Below are 20,746 nucleotides of genomic sequence, written 5' to 3'. Positions count from 1 at the left end.
TAGTGACCAATTAACAGAAAAGACTTCAATTCAGGAAGAATGTCTCCTCATGGAGGATGATAATTTAACCCTTGGAGAAAACTATGACCTTGGCAGTCTAAATCAAATCCACTATTTTGAATTTTGGAGGTAGAAATGCACCCTCAGTCTCAAGGTTGCAGACACAGCTTGCCCAACCAGCTACATGCACGAGGTACGGACAAAGAGACTTCAGCAGTCTCATCAACATGTGCCCCATTGCTGTCAGATAGCTTCAAAACAGTGCCTAGATTGTGCAAATGCTCACCGATTCACAATACCATGCTAGCTTGAGAGATAAAGTGTAACTCACGCTTAAGGTGGAACCATTTTGCAAAGATGTGCAGGTCATCAAAGGAGAGGACTGCATTGGTTCAACACATGGGGGAGTCTCTTCCTGAGAGTGTGATATGACATGTGTATGCCATCACGAATGCACCAGGTCATTTAAGGAAATTCTCAGTTGAGACCGTGGGCATCTCAATGTCACTTCTCATCGATGTTGGTGCATAAGTATCTATTTTGAGAGACAATCTCTCCCAACAGTATTTTTCTCAATTTTCTCTCATTCCTGCACAGACACTCTTCAAGCTTATGATGACTCAATTATTCCAGTTTTGGGAATGATCACAGTTCCAGTGCACTACAAAAACAACACCCTAGACAGGTTCACTTTCAATGTTGCTGAAGGCAGAAGCCTTCTGGGGGTTAAACTTTTTTTTGATAGGCTTGGATTCAAGCATGAAGACCCCAATGGAGCACACATTAATGTGATCGATGATGCAGACAATGCCCACCAGCATCATTCCTTATTTACCGGATTTGAGGAGATTTAGGAGTACATCATTCTCCTCGTGCCGACAAATCAATTTCATCAGTTTTGCAAAATTTGAGACAGTTGCCATTTGCAATCCATGCCATACTGTCACAGGAGTTGAGCTGACAACAAGCAAACAGTATCATTGAGCGAAAGCAGAAGGAATCGCAAAGCAACAAGGTAAAGCAAAAGCGTACTCCAACAAGCAAACATGCACAAGGATCCACGATTTGAAGTTAGAGATTGGGTTTGCATCAAAACAGCCAAATTGCAACCACAAACTGGCAGCATCTCTATCAAGACCAAAGAAGTTCATACGGTTGCTCAGTACCAACGCCTATCTGTTTGATGACAACATAGTGGCACACAAGATTCTTGATGGCAAGCAGATCAGGGTACTTCAAGGACAGTGATTATGGGGATACATTTCCTTTTCTGATGAACAACAGTGATGTTGATCATCTGCCTCATCAAGTTGATCATGCAAAACTACAACCTCAAATTCATAGATCTCGGTGTAGACTTTCATATCTTCAAGACAATTTCTGTATTTAGAGAAAACTGATAAGCTGAACTTTAAGAAATGACTTAATGTATATATATTTGTTGTTTAGGATGGTTTAATTTAAAAATGAGATCTTTAGTTTTACAAGGGGGAAGAGATATTGCTCAATTGTTCTGTTTTTGATGCAAATCTGGTAACTGATCAATCTCACTGTGGTTGATTGGTTAAGCTTGGGTGATGACTCAGAGCAAAGTGAACAGGCACCACAGAAGCTATTAGAAACTAGAGCTGGGATAAGTGTGAGTATGCAGACATTTTGTAATTGCAGAGATAATTAAAAGCTCCTGTAAATAAACCTGTTATACATTTTGAAATTAGTGTCATCACTGCATTTCTCTGAGATATATCAAACATACAATACCACCAACGAAGGTGACTCAGTGTCCTCACTGCTGCAATTATATCATGGTTGACACAATGGAATTTCTTCGCCCACTTGTTTATCACAGCTAACCAAGCACAGGCCCATTGTGCGATTGTGAATTATAGGAATCAATTTAAAATATAAGGTGGGAGGAGACTCGAGTGGAACATATACACCAGCATCAACCTTTTGCACCAAGTGAAGTGGTTTATAAGCTATCAATTTTTATTGAAGCATGTAGGGACGCTGATATGTTTCATGTGAAAATGTCCAAATATGTTAAATATAACATGTTTCTGTTACTGAGCATAAGAGGCATGGATTTTAGGAATAAAATACATTTCTAATGCAATTCCAGTTACATTGGTTCCTGTCAAACTGCTCGCATATATCTTATCAAGCTTTTCTTTCAGTATTCTGCACTCTGATTTTACCTGACTTGCAAGCTGACACAGTCAGGGTCATCAGTTGACCTGTTTCACAAAGTGCATCAGGCATATGAACCGGAGATGCACAGCACAAATGAATTTGCAAGACTGAACGTGTTCTCAAATTGAGGCCATATTCTTAAACCCTTATAATGGGAATCATATGCAATGAATATAATAATATTGCAGAAGGATGTAGCTCATTATGTATTAACATTTTGGTAGATGTGTACTTCAGGATTTCTTTCTCTTATGCATAGGATATTCAGTGATAGAACAACAGCAATATTTAACAGTGCTCTAGGATGACTCTGCCAAGTATTTGGAACCTGTAATACTTAATTATCCTTGTTCATTAAATGTATATATATACGCTGTCTAGTGCTTAATGTAACATGAAAACAGCCAATAGGGGAGGCAGTGGCATAGTGGTATTGTCACTGGACTGGTAATCTAGGGAACCAGGCTAATGCTCTGGGGACCGGAGTGTGGATCTCATCACGGCAGGTGGTGGAATTTGAATTCAATAAATATCTGGAATTAAAAGAAATGATTGTCATAAAAACCCATCTGGCTCACTTAATGTCCTTTAGGGAAGAAAATCTGCTGTCCTTACCTGGTCTGGTCTACATGTGACTCCAGACCCACAGCAATGTGGTTGACTCTTAAAACGCCCTCTGAACAAGGGCAATTAGAGATGGGAAATAAATGCTGGCCTACCCAGTGATACTCACATCCCACGAATGAATATTTTTAAAAAATCACAAGAGTCATACAGACTCGAAACGTTAACTCTGTCTTTCTCTCCACAGATGCTGTCAGACCGGCTGAGTTTTTCTAGCAATTTTTGTTTTAGTTCAAATGACTTGATTTTCTGCTCATATAGTTATTCACAAAAGAAGCCTGCTCATTTTTAGAACTGTCAGAAATGCTCAGCAAGTCACTAAACATGGTTTCAAGCCACCTTCACCCTACAGGCATAAAGTCCATTAAATGACGGAGGAATGTAAAGCAGAGGTCATGAATAAAGCCATTTATCATCTCAGAGTCCATGGTCCTGGGCTTTTCTCAATAGACTGTTAACAGTTATAAGCCTGAGCTCATAATTAGGTAAGAAGCAAAATGAATTTGTTTGGTTAAATAATTTTAGTTCGCATTTCCCTGTATTTAGATGACTGCTACCACGCTTAAAACTATGGAGAAAGTTAGGATTGCTTATTGCATACTCATCATTGTTTCTCGAACAAAGAAAAAGATGGCAGTGATGAGCACGGACAAAAGTTGTTTTAAATATTAGAACAAACTCAATTCAGGTTCCTGCCTCTGGGATCTTACTATGCACATGTTCGCCAACAATAAAAACAATCATTTTTCTTCAAAATAATGAATTGCAAATGTAAAGCAATTTGGGATATTTTTGAGAGACGGCCTAGGATGCTATAAAAATTCAATCATTTGGTCTTAGAAGCCATGCAACAAAATGTAGAGTTTGGAGTTAAGCCTTATACGACGTCGGCTCCAAAATCCTGGAGGTCCAGTATAACAGGCTAAACTGTAGGCTGGCCATGAAGTCACTGAGGTACTCGGGGTGGGCTGCCAGGCTCATAGGGGTGCATCAATAATGCCCATCCCTGTTGATGAACAGAAAGTCGTAACATCCCATTCCAACACTGCACAGGGGACCTGGGAAAGACCTCTTCAAATATAGAGCAACCCAAACTCTGCAGCTCCAAAAGGTGAGGTCAAGCCATCTTTGGATGGTAATTAAATCTTGAAGGCTGCAATCAATATCTTTTTGTTAGGTATGAAATATGGATCAACAGCAGCTAAGAGGTGTGGGTCTACCTGAAGAGCAAAGCCAGTTTAAAGGGCTGACTGGCCTCTTCCTGTACCGATGTAAGAGATACCCTCCAGGATTAATTACTTGCTCCCTCCACCTTTTGCAGTCCACTCTAGGCAAATAACCCATTTATCACCTGCTCTCAGTAAGCAGAGGTCTTCGAAGGCTTATCATGAAGTGGAGGAATGCAATTTCCCAGAGAATCCCAGTACACTCCCCAGCTATGCTGACTTGACGTAGGGCAGAAAATTGAAAGATCAGCAGACAGCCACCACCAGTGGAATGTACTAGCCTCATTTGAGTGGGGCAGAGTCCCAGAAGACCTTCTTCTGCCTGATTTCATTACGCACTTTTAAAATGTTATGTACTTTTGTTAAATAAACAGTTCAGCTCTTCCAGCTGTTTTGCAATTCGTCCAGTTGTTTTAACGACCATGCGGTACCTGACAATACAATTCCAGGAACTCAGTGGTCCATAAGGTGCAAACAAATAGCACCACAGAGTACAGCAACAACTATCATGGGCAGCAGTTAGGGCAGGATCGTCCCGGATTTGCACTAGGTGTGGTAGTGGGCAGGAAAAACGACATTTTACCCTTCAGCCGCAATGGCGGCTTCTCACGCTATATTGTCCCAAACCCACAGCAGTAATTATGCATTCCCGGGAAACATGCTATTCCAAGGCACGCAGGCTCTCATTCGCCCGCCACGCCATCATCTCACTGCTTTGTCACGCCAGGCATCATATTTAAAGTACAGCCACGCACACACCTCTCGGTGCTTCCAGCCTAGGACTGCTGCGTGGAAGACACGGCCCGGAAAGGCAAAAAGACTGCAGCCCCCAGGTTCAATGACACGTCCTTCGAGCATCTTTTGGACACGGTGGAGGCTCACAGTGATGGTCTCTAACCCCGTTCTGGCTGCTGGATGGGCAGCAACATCACCGATCCAATGCCGGTCAGCGCCAATGCCCTCACCGCTCTCAACTCACAAACCCATCACACGTCCCCAGAGCTCTGAGTCACTGCCAGTTCAAGAGGCATCACCATTCACTCCCTCACACACACCTTCCATGGCACCACCCACCACCCACACATTTCAGGCATACTTATCACCTGGTTTGGCAGACATCCTGCTTACACTCTCTCCATCCCTACTCATGCAGGACAAGCTGGCACACAACAAGGGGAAGAGGTCGCAGACCGGTGGAATCAAGGTCCTCACAGATTTTGAAAACAGAGCCATCCAGCTGGCCGGTGAGGATCTAAATCGGTCCTGTGCTGACAGCGAGGCCGGCGGTGCTCTACCAAATGAGGATCCAGCAGTGCAACATCCATCAGACAACCACGCCATGAGTGATGTGTCCTGTTCCTCAGTCCCCATACTCTAATTATCTCTCCTTGCTTCCACAGGCACATCTGCCAAACAGCCAACGGAGTCACAACCCAGGGCCTCCAATCAGGGAAGAAACCTCTGAAGAGGAATCTGAAGGCACCCTCCCTGAAGTCCCATCACAGCGCTCACCCACACCCTCCACCAGCGCAGAGACACACATACATCAGTGGTGCCTAGCTTTAAAGTAGCCTCGGGAACACAATCTGGTGAGCACATCACACTTTCTGATCCACAGCAGGTGAAGGCAGAGACTTCCCAATTGTTCGGCACTCGGAGGACTGCTGGAGGCCAGAGATTTGCTGAGTCCGAGTCAGATGACGAGCCTCTGGACTCGGTCATGTCACAGTTACTGGAGCTGCAAAGGCAAGCTCGGGAACATCATAAAGGGATGTCCACTGCACTCCTCAAACTGCAAGGCGCGATGGAGGAGTCCATCCGCCTTCAGGCTAAGGTGATAGCGTCGGCATGCCAACACACTGAGGTCAACACTGATAGGATGGCAGCCACCAGGGAGGCCTTGGTCCAGGATGTCGCTCCTGCACTGCTGCATGGGCTCTGACACCATAGTTGGCCCCCAACAGTGTGTACGCGAGAGGGATGCAGAGCAGCTTGATTTCAGTCCAACTACCTCTTCTCCTCAAGGAGTCAGCCTGGGCACCCATAGGGAGGAGGATCCGCAGGTGTACACCCCAGAGCCATCCACCCAGGTGACCCAGGAGAGTCCAGCCCATTCGAATCCCCTCTTCCTGTGACCCCAGCAGCTCCAGCTCCTCAGCTCGAGGAGGATGCCACTGCCACACAGCAGGTCCCTGCAAGCAGGCCGGGGCCCTCCAGGTCTCAGCCCTCCAGAGGACGCCCGCTGAGGTAATCACAGACAGGGCGTAGCAGTCAGCAGGCTGCCTCCACCTCCGCTATGGATGTCCGGAGAGCACCAAGATGTAGCGGCAGGGTTAGGAAAGTTGAGAAGATGTAGTTGCACAGCCTGGGCATGGATGTTAATTACTTGTACATAATATTCACTATTGTCAATAAACTCCCAAGAACGTCTCCCTGCCTATGGCTCCCTATTCTGATGAGCAGTGCTTGTGTCACTCAGATGTGAAACCTTTCTGCACAAGATAAAGGCAGGTGTCTCAGTTCAGGGCCTCTTCCCTGTGCAGCCTTCAGACCAAGTGATGGTCCAGCTTCACACCCCCTGGACACGTTACTGAAGCCTGCACCTAAACGGTGCTTATCATTGCTGCCAGAATGTCATGGGCAGGCGTCACAGAGTTCCGTCATTCTCTCTGTGAGCTCTCAGCAACTTTAAGGTAGAGCTGGCCCCCATCTCTTCAGCATCTGTGACCAGTGACGCTGTGCTCCTGAAGGGCTCAGGTGCTGAATGTGGACAAAGGATCAGATGCTTTTAAAGTTTCATGGCTGCATCTCTATGATATAACCTTGATCACAGAGCACAAGTGAGCTGCCCTCGGCCAGACAGGAGTCAGACGTTCTTAGAGGCTATGTGAAGATTTATGGAGTGTCCTCCCTGCATGTTGTCATCATCCTCCAGCGATTGAGTAACTATTAGGGCCTCCACTGCATCTCGATGACAAGAGCATTCTCACAGAGGGTATTTGCGCTGCCATAATCCAGACTGGAGTCAAACAATCAGATGTGACGGATCTTCTGGTGTCTCCTCACTGCATGTCATCATCATCCTCCACAAATCTAGAAGATATGAGGGCCGCCCAAGCACACCTGCCTTGTCTGGCCAGTGTGAGGGCCTCATCCCCGTCATCGTCGCCTTCGAGTGCTTCCTCACCCTCATCACTGTCGACGTCATCCTCAACGGAGGAGACCTACAGCTCCTCCATCTCCTCCTCAGCCACTTCCTCTCCCCGTTGCAGCACCAGGTTGTAAAGGGCGCAGCAGGTGATGACAATGCATGACACCCTCTGTGGACTATATTGCAAGGCTCCACCAGACCAGTCCAGGCACTGGAACCTCATCTTCAGCTTCCCAATGGTCTGTTCCACCAAGTTGTGAGCTGCTGTATGAGCCTCATTATACCGTCGCTCTGCTGCAGTCTGAGGCCACTGCACGGGTGTCATCAGCCACGTCCTTTGTGGGTAGCCCTTGTCCCCAAGGAGTCATCCCTGCAGCTTCTGTGGACCCTGGAAGACGTCAGGGATCTGTGACCAATTGAAAAAGCAGGAGTCATGGACACTCCCTGGAAACCGTGTGCAGACCTTTAGGTTATGTTTGTGGTGGTCGCACATCAGCTGAACATTCAGCGAATGGAATCCATTGCGGTTGATATAGTTGACACCATGTTGCGATGGAGATTTGAGTGCCGCATGAGTGTAGTCGATAGCACGCTGCGCCTGTGGGAAACCCGAGATCTGGGCAAATCCAATTGCTCTTGCATCCTGGCTGCCCTGATCCTGGGTGAAATGCACAAAGTCGTGTGCCCCCGCGAAGGTGGCATCTGTGACCTCATGGATACATTTGTGGGTGGGGGGTTGTGGTATCCCACAGAGGTCACATGTGGAGCCCTGAAAGGAGCCACTGGCGTAGAAATTGATCACCGCTGTCACTTTCACAGCCACTGGAAGTGGATGCCTTCCCTGTCCACATGGCGTCAAATCCTGCAGTAGCTGGCAGATGTGACCAACCAGCTCACTAGACATGCACAGTCTTCAGCAACACTGGTTCATGGTCATCTGCAAGAATGAAAGGTGGCTTCTATGGGCCCTGGGTCTAGCTAGGCTCCCACCAGCGACAGCTCACCATGGGTCTTCGGTGGCATGTGTGAGAGCCCCAGCTGCCCCTTCTTCCAAAGGGTGCTGCCCCTCCCTTTGTGCAGCCAGGCGCCTCAGCCATTCTGTTCCCCATTGTCTTCACTCTCTGCACGCCACGAGGCATACAGCTAGTTCACCAGGCTCCATAATCCTGATGTACCCCTCCTGAAGGATGAAAGAGAGAGACACATGAGTTAGCATGGGTGTAATAAGAACCTGTCCTGGTTAAGTCTGAAGGCCCTTAAATGCATCCAGGAGAATGCTGGCCACCACTTGGATGGCCAGAGCTCAGTGTGTTATATGGCTGCCCAAAATCCCACCTTCCTCTGCCCCACTCCACCTGACTGATTGGCGGCAGCTTTGCCCATTGGACTGCATGCTGTGCTCTCAGCTCAGGCGCAGACATTCTCCTAACCTGCACTACAAGGCTACGCTGTTAGCTTGAACCATGGGGGAGACTGGTCCAAACAGGATGCTGACATTGCAAGGGGCTGTGAGCACCTCCACCAGTGACTGCTCCATGGCCAGCTTTAGCAAGGAGATTGTACAACGTGCCCAGTCGTCCAAGTTTTCTGCAGTCCACTAAAACATCATTAGTTTTCTGGCTGTGCCCAAGGGGTGAAAAGCCCTGGGGCACTTGTTGGCACTTTGATGCCTCTGTGTTGCTTGAGTGGGCAGATAAGCTAGAGGCCCAACTCCAATCATATCAATGTGGCTGTGCCTGAACTGTCTCAGCTGCAGAGGAATGGTCACTTTATAGAAGATTTCCGTAATGCATGGCCACTTCCCTCGCCCACCCCACTACCCCCCACCCTGCAAGTGCTTGTGCGCTACCTTCAACCGGAGGGAACCCTTGGCCCTACCCCCCACAAAGTCACCTCAGCTGCAGGGCAGCCTTTGTCCCCGCACCAAAGTCGGCTCAACCGTAGTGCAGACTTTGCCCCCTCGCCAAAAGTCACCTCAACAGCAGGGCAGCCTTTGCACCACCCCCACCCCCGCCCAGCATCGCCTCACCCTTGAAGTCCAGCAGGTGTCCTTCACGAGCGCTCCGCAACGTTACTGTGCACTCACCCCTGAGTCCCCCTCAAAGAGCAGCCAGCCAAGTGCACACTTTTTATAAGCTGTTGTGAAACACATTGGCATGCAATCACACCGACGTGGGTGGACAATTCAGCTGGGGGCTGGATGAGTCCGGCAGGCTAGCCTTATAACATGCAGATGCATTACAATGAGGTTCCCGACATCCGATGGCAGGAAACACAGCCTGCCATCGACAGGGTGAGTGGATGATTGCAAACTGGTTTCACAATGTCATGAAACCAATTTTTGGCCTGTCGCCATATTGTCCGCTCACGCTACCAAACACACCCCAGACCAGCAGGCACGGAAAATTCTGTTGTTAAATTAGTACACAGGGCATATAAAATAGGAGCAGGAATAGGCCATTTTGCCTATCAATCCTGCTCCACTATTCAATAAGGTCATCTTGATCTTTTATCTGAGCTACTCCTTACCACATTTCCCATATCTCTTAATTCCCTTAGCACCCAGATCTATCAATCTCTGTGACTTCCTTATCCAAAAATATGACATTGGGCACAATTTTACAGCCTGTCACAGCGGGGGCAGGGCCATAAAATGCGGCGAGCCATTCAAAAATCCATTGACTTCGGCGGGACCGGAAAAGCCCACCGACAGGAGGGGCCATAAAATTCCACCCATTGTCATGGTGTTCCAAAGGTGGCTTGATTAGCTCATGTCCGAAAGCTAACTTAGCCAGGTCCCTTTGTCCAAGCAATTAGTCTTAATGGCCCGTCTCCAACAGTTGAAAGCCTCAGGTGATTGCCGTAGATGCCTTGTTAATGAGACAGGAGATGCGAGTCCTTCGCACTCCCCCTGAAGTCATTGTCTTTGATGGGTTTTGCAGGCAGTCTGATTCCACTCCAATGAATTGGAATGTGAAACATATAGCAATGCAAATTGGGGTTAGCCATCTTGGGCTGTGAGCTCAAGACACTTCAGTCTCTGCGTTTTTAAAAAGTCTGTTTTTAAAAGTTCAATTTCGATTTCCAGCTGGTAGATTAAAAATCATTGCTTGGCATAAAGCACGTTTTCAATGACAACACCCAGATCCCTCTGAATACCAACATTTTGCAGTCTTTCACCATTTAAACAATGTCCTGCTTTTTCTATCTTTCCTCCCAAATTGGGTAACTTTATATTTGCCCACATTATATTCCATTTGCCATGATTCTTGCCACTCCCTTAACCTATCTTATCCATTTGCAGCTTCTTTGTGCCCTCCTTTGTATTGCCATTAAAATTGCACACATTACATGTAATCCCCTCATTTATGTCATTGGTATTGATATAGACTGTAAATAGTAGAGGCCCAAGAATTGATACTTGAGATACCCCAATGGTTACACCTTGCCAGCCAGAAAATTACCCTTTTATTCTAACTCTCTGTTTACTGGCCATCAACGAATCCTCAATCCTCAAAACTAATATATTACCCCCAATCCCACAACCCCTAATTTTATGTAATAACCCTATATGATGCCTTATCAAGTGGTTTTTGAAAATCCAAATACACCATATCTGCTGGTTCCTCTTATGCACCCTACTAAATAGCCACAAAAAACTATTAACACATTTGTCAAACATGGTTTTCCTTTCATAAAACCATGGTGACTCTGCCTATTCATATTATGATTTGCTAAGTGCCTTATTACCACTTCCATTTTTGTCTCTTCCTAAAGACAGATACAAGATATTTGTTTAACATCTGCCATTTCCTTATTCTCCACAATAATTTCTCCTGTTTCTGCCTCTAACGGACCCACATTTTACTGTCGTTAATCTCTTCCTTTTTGCATACCTCTTTAACAATCTGTTTTTATGTTCCCAGCAAGTTTATTCCCGTATTCTGTGTTCTCTTTCTTTATCAATTTCTTTATTATCCTTTGCTGAATTTTAAAATGCTCCCAATCTTTAGGCTTATTGGTAACTATTGGCCTTTTGGAAACTACTAGCCTCTTCCTTTAATCTAATACCGTCTTAAATTTCATTTGTCAGCCACCATTGGACTACTTTTCCCCTGGGTTTTTTTATTCCTTAAGAGAATGTATCATCATTGCAAATTATAATTATGAATTCATTCTTTAAATTTTTGCCATTGCCCACCTACCATCATATCTTTTAATTTAGTCTTCCTATCTACCTCAGCCAACTCGTCACTCATACTTAGATGGTTTTCTTTGTTTAGATTTAAGACCATGGTTTTGGATTGCTTAGGCTTAAGAACCTGAATATTATAGGCCCGAGACACCAGCAAACACACACAGACAATGAAAGAAGATCCTAATCAACAACAGGGGCTGTCAGAGGTTGAGCGCAGATCACTAGTGGAAAAGGAATACCATTGATTGGGGGTTTATTAGGGTCTAGCACAAATGGGTCAGAGGTTTAGCATGCTGGTTCAGCTTTCTAGTTGTCTGAGGATACCTGATTGGAGCTGCTTTCAAAAGGTCAATAAAAAAGGACAATTTAAGAAAAATATCACAATGATGTGGGCGTCACTGGCAGGCCCAGCATTTATCGTCCATCCCTAGTTTCCCTTGAGAAGGTGGCGGTGAGCTGCCTTCTTGAACCCCTGCAGTCCATGTGGTGTAGGTACAGGAAATCCACCCTTGGAACTAGTTGGAACTAACTTCCCCAATAATATGGTGCGTATATATTTATACGTCTCCTTCTCTAGCTGTCTGATTAAAAAGACCTCCCAACCTCACTGCCTGTCTCAAACACAAACGTGCTTGCAGCTGCCATCTCCAGCCGGTGAGCAAGAAAGAAAAAGGCAAAGCTTAATCTCTGCCTCTCTCCCAGCTCTCTGTTATTAGCATTCTTCCATTGCATTGCCAATTAGAACCCAGTTGAAATTAAGAACATCATTTCCCATGGTGGCGACATTGTTTGCTCAGCTAGGCCCCCTGCTGGGCTCATTGAATGAAACCAGTCCAACAATGCAAGTACGAATAGCTTCAGAACATGTCACAATGTGATATTAGTGACCACCCCCTTCCACTATTGTTATTAGTATCAGTTTGAGACAATGCTTATCGTCAACTCATTTTCCTCTGGGTCTATCTGTCAACCTCCAGGGCAAGGCTTTTATGGGGCATCAGGGAGCAGGCTAGGACGCTGGGGGTGGGGGGAAGGTTCAGGTGGGGGGGGGGCAGGGGTGCCCTTCACCTTCCCGCTGTGGCTGGCATTTTACCAATGGTGGGAAGGTGGCCGACAGCCCTCCAGTCCAGAGGCCAAGTGAGACCCTTAAGTCACCAATTAAGGACCAATTAAGGGCCTCTTCCAGCATCACTGGGATTTTACCAGCAGTGAGTGGGCCCTTTGCCATGTGGGTATACGCTTGCAGCCTCCTTGCGGACCCAGGGAGGTGGGGATACCACCCTGATTGGGCACCCTGTGGCCCACAAAAGATTCTCCCAGCGGCAATTACCAATCTGCAGAAACAGCCCTCACCAACCACTATTCTACCCTGGGTCAAAATCTCAAAATCTGACAAAGATGCACCTTTTCTTTTCTTTTTTATTCATTCACGGGATGGCTGGGCCAGCATTTGTTGCCCATCCCTAACTGCCCTAGAGAAGGTGGTTGTGAGCTGACTTCTTGAACCGCTGCAGTCCATGTGGTGTAGGTACTCCCACTGTGGGAGTTCCAGGATTGTGACCCAGCGACTGTAAAGAAACAGCGATATATTTCCAAGTCAGGATGGTGAGTGGCTTGTAGGGGAACTTCCAGGTGGTGGTGTTCCCATCTATCTGCTGCCCTTGTTCTTCTAGATGGTAGTGGTCGTGGGTTTGGAAGGGGCTGCCTAAGGAACCTTGGTAAATTCCTACAGTACATCTTGTAGATGGTACACACAGCTGCTACTGTGTGCTGTGTCAGTGGTGGAGGGAGTGAATGTTTGTGGATGTGGTGCCAATCAAGCAGGCTGCTTTGTCCTGGATGGTATCAAGCTCCTTGAGTGTTGTGGGAGCTGCGCTCATCCAGGCAATTGGGGAGCATTCCATCACACTCCTGGCTTGTGCCTTGTAGGTGGTGGACAGGCTTTGGGGGGTCAAGAGGTGAGTTACTTGTCACACAATTTCTAGCCTCTGACCTGCTCTTGTAGCCACAGTATTTATATGGCTAGTCCAGTTCAGTTTCTGGTCAATAGTAACTCCCAGGATGTTGATAGTGGGGGATTCAGTGATGGTAATGCCATTGAACATTAAGGGGCGATGGTTAGATTCTCTCTTGGTGGAGATGGTCATTGCCTGGCACTTGTGTAGCATGAATGTTACTTACCATTTGTTAGCCCAACCTGGATATTGTCCAGGTTTTGCTGCATTTGGACATGGACTGCTTCAGTATCTGAGGAGTCGCGAATGGTGCTGATGGTTCACCAGCGAACATCTCCATTTCTGACTTTATGTTGGAAGGAAGGTCATTGATGAAGCAGTTGCAGTTAGTTGGGCCGTGGACACTACCCTGTGGAACTCCTGCAGAGATGCCCTGCGGCTGAGATGACTGACCCCCAACAACCACAGCCACCTTCCTTTGTGCTAGGTTTGACTTCAATCAGTGGAGAGTTTTCCCCCTGATTCCCATTGACCCCAGTTTTGCTAGGGCTCCTTGATGCCACACCCGGTCAAATGCAGCCTTGATGTCAAGGGCAGTCACTCTCACCTCACCTCGTTCTTCATATTAATGGCAAATATCAGAAATAGAGAAGCTAATCATTCCAGTTGGTGTTACAGGATTTTGTTTGCTACAGCTTTAGTGTTAGTAACCTGGACAGGGATTTTCCAGCCCCATTGTGGCGGGACCCACTGCAGGAGTCAGCGGTGGGCGGGGCCAGAAATTCCAGCTCCTGGGCAATCAAAGCTTATCCGGAATAATACTCATTTTGCCTCCCTTCAGCAGCTTGAAAACTACTTAACAGGTCAAATAATAGAAAATGACATAAACCCTGTTCCTAAGAGAGAGAAACTGTAAATGTAAGGATGTTAGTATAGTTTATTTCAAACGTTGAGATATTTATTTCTAGATCCATGTCATTAGAACCACACTGCATGTAGAATCAACCTCTGAGCTTACAAGAAGCAAGTATAATATTTAAATCCATTTCTTGGCTTGTTCTGGCCTTTCGGCACTTGTATTATTTTAATACAAACGATCTTTAAGATTTTTATATTTATTGTCACAAGTGCCAACAAAATCCACGATGAACGAGTCTTCAGCCAAAGAGTGGAGCTGCTCCCTCTCACTGAGTAGCTGAACAGGCAAAATAATTACCAGCTGGTCACCTAAATTTCGTCGCAGAGAAAGTTACCTCATCATTCTCTGAAAACTCATTAACAAAGCTGTAACAAAAAAAAACACAGGCGTTTTGATAAAAATAACTTATTGGTACTAATTCCCCTTCATTTTTTGGGGGGGGAGGGCAAAGAAAGAAGCCTGTAGAGGGGAAAAAAAACTGGCACCAAATTTTCTACCAATTTTAACACCATTTCTGTCATCATTGCTGTTAAGTAACAGCATAAAACATCCCCCGTAGTCCTCATAATTTCCTCTTTTGTTAATGATTAGCTGAATGGTCTAATATCTATCATTTTCATGAATGGCTAGTTCTGCAAACAGTCACATTCCCCAACATGCTAATTTGTCAAAGCAGCTGTGAGCTCTATTCACACTACGGAAACTGAAAATGAATGTGCACCTTTTCACTCTGTGTATGTAGAAAATAACTTCTAAACCCAGGATCTTCAGTATGATATGAGAGTCTTAAGTGTGATATGCATGCTTCTACACTTCCATCGGTTCATGGAATAGCTTTTCATTGAGTTAACAGACATGTCATTAATTTACAAACAGATCCTTTGAGATTAGTTATTGAACAGAAAGAGCAGCAAAAGGCAAGGTCGGATGGTAACGGTAAGATATTAAAGTATAGACACCATTTATAAATTAAAAGGGAAATGCTATTTCCATTATGGGTTAGTTTATTAGGCTTTGTGAAAGATGGGAAAATTAATTGAAGATATTTGAACAAATTTACTTTGTAATTATTTTCAACATTTTTATAGCAGTGATTTCTTTACGCTAATAAACACATGAGAGAATTTTCCTTATGGGGTCGGGCTGGGCGGGAGCGGGAAGGGGCAGGCGTGGAGCTGATCACCACAGAGCTGCCTCAGGGAGATTAAGTAGATAATAAAACTGTTTTTTTAAAAATAATGTAAAAAATTATTTAAACATGTCCCCTAATGTGACTGTATCACATGAGCTAGGACATGTTTGTGAAGTTTGCAAAATTTATTTAATTATTTTATATAACCTTCAGGAAACCTCCTCCCGCACGTGGATGAGGTTTCCTGAAAAACGTAAAGGCCACTTTGGCTCTTCACCTGCCCAACAACCTTAAGGTTGGACGGGCAGCATTGTTAATAAGTTAAATTACTTTTTTAATGGCCTGAACAGGCCATTGACAGTTCGGCAGGCACGCAGCCGCCTCCGGTGCTCACCCGCCAAACGAAATATCGAAATGACGTCGGGACGCACACCCAATGTCACCGCGCGTCATTTTGCGCATCGGCATGTTGGGCCCGCCCCTGTATGCCAACGGAAATATTCTGCCCATGAAAGAGCATGAACAATGTAAAAACAACAGTATAATTAAGAAACATAATGGGGTGGAAATTCAGCAGCATCCACTTTTAGGTGGCTGGTTGGGGATGACAGGGGACATTCCTTGCCCTAAATGCTAAGGCTCAAGGTGCTGCCAACTTCAGACCTCAGGCTGCAGTTTCATGCCCAGTAGCTGGGAGAAAACCTCACGGACTGTCCTCACGAAAAGAAGGGTCAGGAGATAGGAATGTGGGAGCAGAAGTTCCCAGCAGGATGATCAAAGGCTGAGAGCCCAGGAATCAGATCAATGCCCAGGGAGGGAGAGATCAGAGGTCAGGAGGTAGAAGCTAGGGGTGGGAAGTGGAGGGGGTGTTCAGATAAAAGGTCAGGGAGGTGGATCACGGGGTCTTGGGGAAACTGTACAGGTGGTGATCCGGGTGGAGCTAATGGGAGAGGGGAAGCCGCAACCTGCACGGGAAAAAAACTGGCACCAAATTTTCTACCATTCCTGTCATCATTGCTGTTAAGTAGCAGCATAAAACATCCCCGTAGTCCTCATAATTTCCTCTTTTGTTAGTGATTAGCTGAATCGTCTAATATCAATCATTTTCATGACTTCAGATTCCACATTCAGGTTAGTGAATTTCAAAAGCTTACCTTTTTGGTAGCAGGTGATCCAAAGACCTGGTTTAACTGAGAACAGTCTCAGGGCAAACCAATCTTGCAACAGGATACCTAAAACAGGCCTGTTTCAGGCCTGGACCATGGACACGTCTGCTTTTTTTCCTTCACAGGAGCAGCACTTCCAGCCGGAACAAAGCATGCGATTCTTGCCCATCATATTGCAGGCTTAGTAGGCCAATAGCACCTGAGAAACAGGTATCATGCTGTCAAATTTATAGCCCAACTTCTTTGTCATGTTTGTTTCTTAAATATTATTTCAATATATAAATGTATTAATCATCAAAAGACTTATCCATTCTTTGTATTTTACAATGTTATTTTCATGTATAGCCCCTATACACCCTATTCAAGCCCCTTAATGCCAATATAAAATTTTATACAGCTTCTCCAGTACTGTGAAAAAGATAATGCCTGCATCCAATCTGAATTCATGATGTATCAGTAAATGTTTTAGTGAGGGGTTGATTTATTAAAGCACACTATTACTAGCCCCCTGAGATATTTCCATGTTTTCTCTCCAATGCTTAATGAGCTCACTGCAGAATCTAAATTATTTGTAAATGCCGTCACGACCATCCATTTTCCACCACCCAACTTGACGAGAGTTACACAGCAAATAATCATTCACTCACCACTTCTTATCTAAACAGCCAAGTTACAAAAATGGATCAAAGGCCAGGGCTTTGGATCCTGTCTCTAAATACATCTCAAAAGATGCAGAAAACATTTACTAGAATGGTAACAGAGATAAGGAGCTTTTTTTTTTAAGTATTAATTTTATGAATTCTCGGGCAAGCATTTATTGCCCATCTCTAATTGCCCTTGAGAAGTTGGTGGTGATGCCTTCTGGAACTGCTGCAGTCCTTATGATGTAAGTACACTCACAGCGCTGTCAGAGAGAGAGTTGACCTGGCGACCAACAAACGAATGACGATATAGTTCCAAGTCAGGATGGTGTGTGATTTGGAGAGGAACTTGGAGGCGGTGGTGTTCCCTTGTGCCAGCTGCCCTTTTCCTTCTAGTTGGTTATAGATCAGGGGGTTGGCTACTACTGTTGAAGAAACCTTGGTGAGTTGCTGCAGGGTAGATGATGCACACTGTTGCTATGTTGCACCAAGTGGTGGAGGGAGTGAATGTTTATGGTGATGAATAGGTGCCAATTAGTTCTTCAGTTCCGTCATGTGGAATGCATGGAGAAGTTGGGCTTGCTCTCCTTAGAAGGGACTTAATAGCGTTGTTTAAGTTTATGAATTTTTGATAGAGTAAGAAAGGAGAAAGTGTTCCCAGTGGCAAAAAAATTGATCACCAGATTCACAGCGATTGACCAAAGAAGCAGAGATGACGAGGGATTTTTTTTTAAATGCAGCAAGTTATTGTGATCTGGAATGTACTGAAAGGCTGGTGGAAGCAGGTTCAATAGTAACTTTCGAAAGGAAAATAATAAGTGCCTAAAAACAAAAGAAATTACTGGGCTACGAGAAAGAGCAAGAGAGTATGACTAATTGGATAGCTCAGAGATACAACACAGACACAGTGGGCCTCTTTCTGTGCTGTACCAAGTTCTATGATCTAAAAAGCGACCCAAGAGAATAACAAGAATCTGTTCTCTAATAGTGTTACAAACCAAATATAGGTTGCCTAGCAAGCTAGCAGCAGCTAACTGTTGAAAGAACGCTCCAAGGCAGAACAACTTGTTTTTTTGTGCTAAATTTGCCAAGTGTATGTAACAGATGTTAAATTGATATACATCTCTCTCTCATACACAATTACTCGAGAACGCAGAACAAGAGGCGAGCAAATTATTTCTGCGATATTGGGGAAAGAAATTAATCCCTGCCTCAGCTGTTTTGGAGTGGAAAAGGAACATTGGACATCCCACTTTCCAGCTGTAACATCTTAAACCTGATTCCCATTGGTGACTTCCAGATGTCAAGGACATGTACCTGGGACAGGTTTTAGATCCCTTGAATATGCTAACCAGGATCCTAATTTCTGTTTTCCAACTTTTGGCCACAAACATGCTCTGCTCAATTTTTTAGGACTACAGTGGCCTAACCAACAGATTTCCTATGAACCAGCAATGGTTTCATTATTAGGCTTCTAATATTCCAAATTTTTATTGAATTCAGATTCCACCATCTGTCATGTTGGGACTTGAACCCAGACCCTCTGGATTACTGGCCCTGTAGCAATACCACTATGCCACCACCTCCCCTGTGAGAGTTGTGTTGAGGTGTAGGGCTGTGACATGCTGCTCTCCAGTTTTTGTAAATGAAGGCTGAGGCCTAATTTCCAGCAATCCTCTGGCCAACATCTTTTTTCCGTATGTTCCATTCACAACGCCATTTTGAGTGGGTTTACAATGGTACTTGGTCACGTTTCTGTGGCCAAGGGAAGAATGTGAGCATATGCAGGTCCTTCAGTGATCCACTCAGACCATCAAGCATTATTCATTGATGTATTAATAATAAATCCTGTTGAATGTGTGCATAGTAATAACATTTTTTGATTTTGGCATTTATTTTCTTTTCAAATGCAAGCATTTTATTCCATAGGTTGTTTGGCCACAGAGGCTAGGTAAATCTACACTTTCTTGTCCCTCTATGAATGTGCATCCACATTCACCCTATCATTAGCCAGTGCAGATCTTAAACATATTAATATCCCCAACAGGATTTGTTGTGTGTGTGCTTCACCCAACTGACGCTTAATGTCCAGATGGAAAACAACAACAACTCACATTTATAAAGTGCCCTTAGCACAGAAAAACATCACAAGATGTTCCACAGGAGTTTTGTCAAACAAAAAAAAATCCAGACCAATGTTATGCAATGTGTTCACTACTGCAATTCTTTGGATGACTATCTCTATCTGCATAGACAGATTGTCCTAAGCTCATGCATTGTTAGTTGGATGGGCTTGGTTGTGGGTACGCAATCCTCTGTGGCCAATGTTCTCTATGTTCTGCAACATCCAATACACCCAGCTGTGGGGCAGATGGTGATGTAGTGGTAATATCACTAGACTAGTAATCCAGAGGCCCAGGCTAATGCCCAGGGTGCATGGATTCAAATCCTATCATGCAACTGGTGGAATTTAAATCCTATTGGTAAAGTGTGGAATTGAAAGCCAGTCCTCATTAAAGGTGACCATGAAGCTATCATTGATTGTCATAAAAATCCATCTGGCTTACTAACATCCTTTTTAGAAGGACGTTGCCATTCTTACTGGTCTGCCCTTCATGTGACTCCAGACATAGACATACAACAATGTAGTTGATTCTTAACTGCCCTCTGAAAGAGCCTAGCAAGCCACTCAGTTCAAGGGCAATTAGGGATGGGCAACAAATGCTGACTGTGTCAGTGATGCCCACATCCCCTGAAGGAATAAAGAAAAGAAGGCCTGGGAATTCTGCCCATCAATATATACTAAGGGAAAATATGTGAACATATCTATTGTGTGGCCCATAGGATTTTCCATACTTAATATCTTCGATATTATATCTTCGCTTGCCTATGAGACAAACTGCCTTGACTCTTCATGGTTTGGTTTTAAGCTAAGCTGAATTTCTGTAATTGAAAGCTGATGAGGCAACAGCAATTTCCTGGAGCTCCCTGAAGGGATGATTCAGTTCCGTTTATTTATTCATAATTTTACTCGATAGCTGATTTAAGATGGGTCCACCCCAGCACCTTTACTTACGGCCAACAAGTAAGACTGAGTGAAAAAATCCTAGCTACGTTTGGTATTGACAGTGTTACTTTTGAATTAGACTTCAGTAGTTGATCTCTTGTGACCTTGCTTTTGGGTAGTCTAGGGCAAGGAGTGGAGCAGTTGAATGGGAATTGGAGCACAAAACCAGAGAGCAAAACAGTCACTAGGAGTGGAAGCTGAAGCAAGGATGGAGTGGGACATGAGGCACTTGTTGATGGAATGGGTGAGCATCCTGACAGCTAGGAATAGGACAAACCTGAGATGGACAGAAAGACACTCAAAGCTAAGGCTGAAATGAGTGGAAGTATTTCAGGGGTTAACAATGGAATGGGCCTTCTGAGAACAATAGGTCAATTCTATCTATTGCATAGCAAATCTATACAGTGGAATTGTTGATTATATATTTTAAGCTATTACAGTTATTTCATTGCATTCTTTTTTTCCTGTCAAAAA

The sequence above is a fragment of the Cetorhinus maximus genome, chromosome 22, assembly GCF_964194155.1.
Source record: "Cetorhinus maximus chromosome 22, sCetMax3.hap1.1, whole genome shotgun sequence".
In the NCBI taxonomy this organism is placed as follows: domain Eukaryota; kingdom Metazoa; phylum Chordata; class Chondrichthyes; order Lamniformes; family Cetorhinidae; genus Cetorhinus; species Cetorhinus maximus.
The sequence above is the reverse complement of the archived record's forward strand: the minus strand, read 5'-3'. Positions refer to the sequence as shown.